Raw genomic sequence first — 6,923 nt, 5'->3', positions numbered from 1 at the left:
TACAGCACCTTGTTGCAAGTTGCAAGTAGGATATAGGATGATTTCTCAGTCAGTTTTACTCTGACTCGGTTCAACCTTTTCATATAAAAGGTAATTGTCTATTAGCTTTCTTTTTTAGTTTATTTTACATAAATTATATATCTTAAAAAATGAATATAACATAAACAATTCAACTGGAGAAACAGTTTAAAGTAATAAATGCAAGGAATATTTGCTCTTTCTCACTCTTAGCATCTCCTAAGACTCAGTGGGGGAAAGTGGGGGCAGTCGAAAATGTGCCATTCTGTATAGTTGTGTTACCAAAGTAGGATTAATGAGTAATATCCGTCCATTCATCCATGATCTGTACCGTTGGAGCCTATCCGAGGAGACACAAAGCAAGGTACACACTGGACGGGGTGCCAAACCATCACAGAGCACACATTACGGACAATTTAGAAACGCCAATCAGCCAGTCTTTGGACTGGAATACCTGGAGGAAAGCCCTGAAGCACAGAAAAAACATGCACATGCAATGCACACAGGGTAGAGGCAGGGATCAAACACCCAACCACCACAGAGGTGTTAAGTAAATGTGCTAACCACTTAGCCACCATGCCCCCTGTAATGAGTTAATTATAAGAAACACATTCCTGTGCAGTTGCACAGATGTTGTAGGTTACGATGTTGAATATAGTTTACAGCTTAGTGGAAGTTCATTCATTCATCTTCAGCAACTACTCCATCCCAGTCAGGTTCATGGCAAATCTATTCCAGGAACACTGGGCGTAATGTAAGAGAACTCATCCATTTGCAGGGCACCATGCACACACACACACACACACACACACAGTCACACTCTCATTCTCACCTAGGGGCAATTTAGCACAGCCAATCCACCTACCTGCATGTTTTTGACAGTGGGAGGAACCAGGAGAACCGGGAGGAAATTCTACACAGACAGTAATACGAGCTCAGGATTGAACCAGAGACCCTGCAAGGAGGTAGTGAGGGACAACACTACCCACTGTGCTTCCTATGTATGCTTACAAGTAAAAAAAAAAAAAGACAGACTGCTGAAGCGATGGTACACAGAGAGCTTATACAGCATGTACAGGATCTCAGTGTTGAAAGGTATCGATCAGGGAAGGGATACAAAAGTATTTCCAAAACATGAGATGTTCCATGGAACACTATGAAGGCCATCATTAACACGTGGAAAAAATGAGGCATCACAGTAACATCACCAAGAACAGGACGTCCCTCCAAAACTGACAAAAGGACAAGAACTTATCAGGGTGGCGAAAGACCTAAAAAGAGTTGTGGGAATGTCTGGCCAGTGCTGGACACTCGCTGCATGTGACAACCATCGCAGGTATTCTTCACAAGTCTGGACTATGGGAAGGGTGACTAGACAAATGCCTTCAATTTTGCCAAACTACATGCCAAATGTTTTATGGTCTAATAAGACCAAGGTAGAAGTTATTGACATCATTTTAAAATATTTGTTTTAGACAGTTTACCACCTAATACATGAAGCCTGGTGGGGTTAGCATCACGTTATGGAGCTGCTTCTATTCAGCTGAGACTGGGGCTCTCATGGGATTCATGGACAGCTCTGAATCTATTTTGGTACAAAACTTGCAAGCTGCTGTTAGACAGCTGAAAATAAAGAAAAAGTTTTACCTTTCAGCATGATAACAATTCGAAGCACCAATCCAAGGCAATAAAGCAATGACTCCAGAAGAAGAAAAATATTGTGGACAGACCCTATCAGAGCCCAGATCTGGACTTTTTTCACAAGGAAGAATACAATCAATTTGCCAAGTCAAGATGTGCTAAATTGATATATTTTTGCTAAAACGTCTGCTGTATTAGAAGCCAAAAAGGTCTTTAAAAATATTTGTCAAGGAATGTGCAACCATAGCATTTACATTTTGTTAGATCTGATGTGATTTTGCCCACTAGGCTAACAAAATAAAGTCCAATTCATTTTTTTCCCATAGTTCAATCAGCGAAAAGCATGCAATGTTTACTATAGACCTACCCTTTCTGTTTTGAGTTTGTTTTTTCGATTTCCTGCTGCAGTTTAAGGTTTGCTCTTGTGTTTTTGGTTTGTTAATATGTTTTGCGCTCACGGCCTTCTTAGGATAGCGTGCCGTGTTGCAGCACCCTTTAACGTAACATTTTCTTCCAAGGTCCAAAATCAGCAGCCACAAGATCATCAGGAAGTTAAAGAACACTGGTTTACATCTGTAGTGTTTTTACTTGCACTTTACTCACTACAAAACTGTATACTGGTCAGTGCTGGACTGTAAACACTGTGGTACTGTATTGTATTGTACTGTATCCTGCATTGCCGTCCGTCTTGCACTGTTTGCGCACATGCTGCTCATAGTGTGATTAGTTCTCTGTTGTTTTACGTAGCTCTGCGTTTTATGCAGCACCATGCTCCTGGAGGACTGTTGTTTCATTTCACTGTGTACTGCACCAGCTGTACATGGTAGAAATGAGAATAAAAGCTTCTTGATATGATTTCACTAGGTGTATATATCTAACATCTTGTACTTCAGCAAAGCTCCTCCTTGTTAAAATTGAAAAGGCTTACAATAGTTCTCTATTATTAAAGTGCTGGAGGTCAAATCCTACATGTGAACCCCATTTTTTGTTTAATGTGCAGTTTACATTATCTGTGCCCTGCCTTTGTATGTTCAGAATATATTAGGACATTCAGTACCACACAGATGCTGCCCGTGAGACCGTGAGTGTGAGGAGCATCTAATGTCCCGTGTGCTGGAACTGGAAATGAATGACATGGTGAAACTCCGGCTGGGCCGAGCAAAGGTCTGCAAAGGAATGCGCTGCTATTGTCTGAGTGAAGAGAGGGTTGGGGGGGGATGCCATTGATGAGTGCAAAGTGAAAGAGTGAGCCTCCTGGAAGCTCTCTGTCTCTCCCTTCTGTGAGAACCTCTCGTAGTCGCTGGCTCTCTTGGGAGCTCCGGTCCCAGGGTGCACAACAACTGCTTTGTTTCACCAATAAACACACACCCCAACGAAACACAATCAACCTCCCTCTCGCCGGTTGGGAAAACCAGGGGCTTCATTTACATCTCATAGAACAACATCGTCCTCAGGAAATCATTACACCCATGCTGATCAGCCTGCTATACAAACAGGACATAGTTGATTTTGATAGTGAAGTCAATAGATTCACTGTTCCCATAATGAGCCTTCTCAGAGTTGTGGGATGCTCATAGACTCTAACCTGTAGCCTGTAACTTATTATTATTATTATTATTATTATTTATTTAATCTTAATAAGCCTATTAATAGTTCACTAACATGAGTCACAACATTAATAATACACGCTGGATAATTAGTTTCGCAAACTGGTACAAAAGAAACAACCAAACAAAAGGGCATATAAAGTACGTACGTTTTTCTTTTCTTTCCATATAATATATTTAACACATCTACACAGAAAATAGATCCATTGTTTAACATGACCAAGGGTTTAAGTAGGAAAAAAAAAAACCTTAAAGTCTCTTCCAAGGAATTCACTGGGCTGTGGTGGAGCTCTTCCACAGTGGTAGCAAATATCCACTGCTTCCCCAGGGCTATGAAACCTTTCATACTGCTACAAAATAAGTAATCAGAACCCTGTTCAGTGTAAAAGAAGCAGCACAACTGGTCTCGAGTCAGTGTGCAAGTAGAACTCTCCCAGCACCCCAGAGAGAAGCTGCAAATGGGCTTTTCAAAGCGTTTGACAGCTGGGACCCGGGCCAAAGGTGACCCAAGCAGTTGTGGAGGGCACAAGCTCAGCAGCTGCACCTCCAAGTTTACTTCTTTACTACACGCCTTAACAAGAATATGAGGGTTCAAAAGAAGGATGGAATGGTATGAGGAGAAAAAAAAAAGACAGTTGGGTAATTGCACAACCAAATATCAAACGAGTGACTTAATATGTATGCTTCTCTTTCCCTAAAGTTAAAAGGACAAGACAAAGGTTTGTATACAATGCATATTATGTGTGAATAAAATCCAAGAGACTAAGTGTGTGGATGACTGCCAGTGGCCTCATTAATATTCATACAGCCTATGAAACGCTCACACATGGCTCTCATTATCATGTGCATTTGGTAGAAATTCCCAAACATACGCTTTGTTGGAGAAATCATAGTATTGTGTAATGTTTCTGACTTCTTTTAGTTACAGAGGGGAATAGAGAATATAATGCACACATACCGGCTCTACTCTTCAGACTTCAGTGTCCAGAGTCTGGAAATGAATAAATCAAAACTAAATTTATAGATGCAGAGGCACGACTTAAAGGCACTTTCTAGAGAACAAAGGCAGCTCCTATCGACCAGGAATAACTGATCAGATTACACACATTTTTTTTCAAAAGCAAAGTCAGTTAAAATACAAAATAATAGTATTATGTATTATTGCTTTATTACATATGCTATATGTATTTGGCTATTTTTGACAAATTTAGAAATATGAGCTGTTGAGCATGTGTGTGTGTGTGTGTGTGTGTGTCTGTGTGTGTGTTGTGTGACAACATTAGCATCGCTGAGAGGTGAGTCAGTGCCAAAGCATTCCAACTCTGATCAGGATTAGCCCCCACCACCCTCCATGAGATCCCAGCCCCACACACACACACACACAGACACACACAAACTTACAACAATGTACAGAGAAGGAGGCGGGAACTGTCTCCAAAGGCCTCTAATTATACACTTAAATCTACTGAAAAGAGAGGAATGCATTTTCCTCGACTCATTTGATGGAATAGCTACAATTTGGAGCATTAAAAACTATTTAGGCAGGTTCTTCACTGCTAAACGTCTAGAACCCCCTCTAAGTGGGCACTTGATTTTCTCGAGAAAAGAGACTGCTCTTACTTCGAGGCTCTTGGGTTCATTCGAGTTGCCACTCAGTTTTGTTGGAGTGGTCTACATGAGGATATGTCTCGCTGTGAAATGTGCTGGTTTGTGACCTTGGGGATTTTTATGCAAGGCTACGCTCAGCAACTACTGGATGGAAGCACCTGGCTTTAGGTCAAGTAGATCAGAGAGACGGCTGCAATGCTATATCTTTATGTATCCATATCTCGCCGTATGCTGCTGATAAGGCTACATATGTTTGTGCAGCAGAAGAATTTACACGAGTGAGATGTCTGGCTTATGCTTTATAAAGAAAGTCAGAAATGATTTAATACAGCATTAAACACACCGTCACATCTTGGCAAAAACTGTGAGCTTTAAATACAGAGACAGGATAACAGCATTAGTAGTCTTGCCTCCAGTTATTAAATATAATGAATCAAAGAAAGGGATAAAGAATGCTTAGGTAACAGCAATCATTTTGGAGTTTATAGCGAACGCCTAACAAAGAGCAACACAATTTTTTCCACATAGTCAAACGAAAATCTTCTGCTTCCTTAGTTACACCAGGCCACAAGACTAAAGTAATCAAGTTATGTAATCTAATAAGCAGGTCTGAGAAAACTAAATAATTTCAGAGTGGGTTAGGGGATATGTTTGAGAATGTTGAAAGGCCCAGCTGTAAGCTTTTTTCAGGGGGCCAGGGATTTCTAGCCACACCCCTGCTTGTGACCAATAATTATCCTCATACAAACTGCAGGCTTTCACGTTGTTAAGCAACTTCTTAAGCAGTACCTTAAATAATTGTTTCTAAGACAAGCGTGATACACAGTTCAATCACATTCATGAGTCAGGATCAGAGGTCTAGTGTTCAGGATTTATGAAGAATTTTACAGTACCGCCTACATCCACTTTAAATATCATCCCAAAGTAAAGCAATTTGAATGAGAGTTTTCTAAATAATATGGTCTTTTTCCTGTTTGCTTTGTTCTTCTAGGCCTCTTGTTCAAGCAAGTGATCATTTTTTGACCACTTTGTGATCCAGTTGGCTAAAGATATGCTTAGAATATATGAAATGTTGTTTCAGTGAGTGGCATTGGATTGAGAAGTTTACATTCGGGAATATCTGACTTCCAAGCAGTGTTGCCAGATTGGACTGAAGATTTCCAGCCCAGCTACATCTTAAACCCCGCCCATTTAAAAAAATACCAGCCCAAAATGCATACTGTGATAACTAATACTATAACAAACAGAAAACCCAAAACAAATGGGTTAGTGCAAAGGGCACCATTTAGACACACATGCACACACACACACACTAGGTTAGCTACATGTATACGTTTTACTAAATTATCAAACATGACATCAGAATTTTATAGTAGAATAATAGCGTATAAACACACTTACCTTTTTATAGGGAGAACGTCTCTTGAAATATTATAGAACAGGTCGCTCTCCCATTCTTTTCTGTAGGACTTACCCGCACTTTGGCATGATGGTGATAAAAACACTTACAACTTTGCTAATATCTTTGTGATATTGGCTTAACGAGTACAACGATTACAACAACCCACCAATCAAGTCTGACTGGACAGGACTCTCCTGAACCTTATTGGCTGAACCTTATTATTAAAACATCAACGTTACATATTATACTTTATTGTAAAGTTCGTTTGAATGGAAAATTAATAAAATATCATGTTTATAGTCAAAAATAAAAACCCACCAGTTTCATCAAAAACCAGCCCAAATTTTATAAACCCACCCAATGCATTTTTTCCTGGTTAGACATGACCAAAAGGAGCCCAATTGGGTGGGTGCCCGCCCAATCTGGCAACACTGCTTCTAAGTACAATGAAATATAGCGAACACTGCCACATCAACCAAAATAATTATGCACCAAAGAGGGAAAATATTGTAGAGAATTGTAACAATAGATATGAATGACTTAAGATTGGATTTATCTAATATTAAACACAAATTTAGAAAATAATTGATTAGCAATTCCTTGTGCAGTCCTTTAAGACAATCTATATCTGACTACTATGTGAAAAA

The sequence above is a fragment of the Hemibagrus wyckioides genome, linkage group LG09, assembly GCF_019097595.1.
Source record: "Hemibagrus wyckioides isolate EC202008001 linkage group LG09, SWU_Hwy_1.0, whole genome shotgun sequence".
Taxonomy (NCBI): Eukaryota; Metazoa; Chordata; class Actinopteri; order Siluriformes; family Bagridae; genus Hemibagrus; species Hemibagrus wyckioides.
The sequence above is the reverse complement of the archived record's forward strand: the minus strand, read 5'-3'. Positions refer to the sequence as shown.